General features: G+C 40.8%; 1 protein-coding gene across 1 annotated transcript in view; it reads right to left on the reverse strand.

The window, feature by feature from the left end:
- LOC118326587 (phospholipid-transporting ATPase ABCA1-like) overlaps nucleotides 1–294 on the reverse strand; it is a 39,382-nt gene that overhangs the window by 26,283 nt on the left and 12,805 nt on the right. The gene's annotated exons all lie outside the window — the stretch shown is intronic.

Consider the following 294-nt stretch of genomic DNA (forward strand, 5'->3'; position numbering starts at 1 on the left):
GCACTGAGTTTGGAGAATTTGGAATTACACTAATGGCCCCATAAAGAACTCAAAACATATTTTTAAATGGAGACATTTTTATGTTCATCTATTTGTGTTCACTGCTGCAAAATATAAATAATCTTCTCCTTAACTAATGTTCCAAAAGACCTTCCCGAACTAATGGATAGTCATCCTCTCTGATCAATAGATGTCTGGGAGAGAAGGATGGGTTGAACAGAATCAGATGGTGTAACGTGAATTTGTCTTTGAGCCTGTGTGTCTGCACGTGAGGAGACATGGGGGGGGGGGGGG

The sequence above is a fragment of the Morone saxatilis genome, unplaced genomic scaffold (genome assembly GCF_004916995.1).
Source record: "Morone saxatilis isolate NCDOM2014 unplaced genomic scaffold, NCSU_SB_2.0 Contig17, whole genome shotgun sequence".
Classification (NCBI taxonomy): domain Eukaryota; kingdom Metazoa; phylum Chordata; class Actinopteri; family Moronidae; genus Morone; species Morone saxatilis.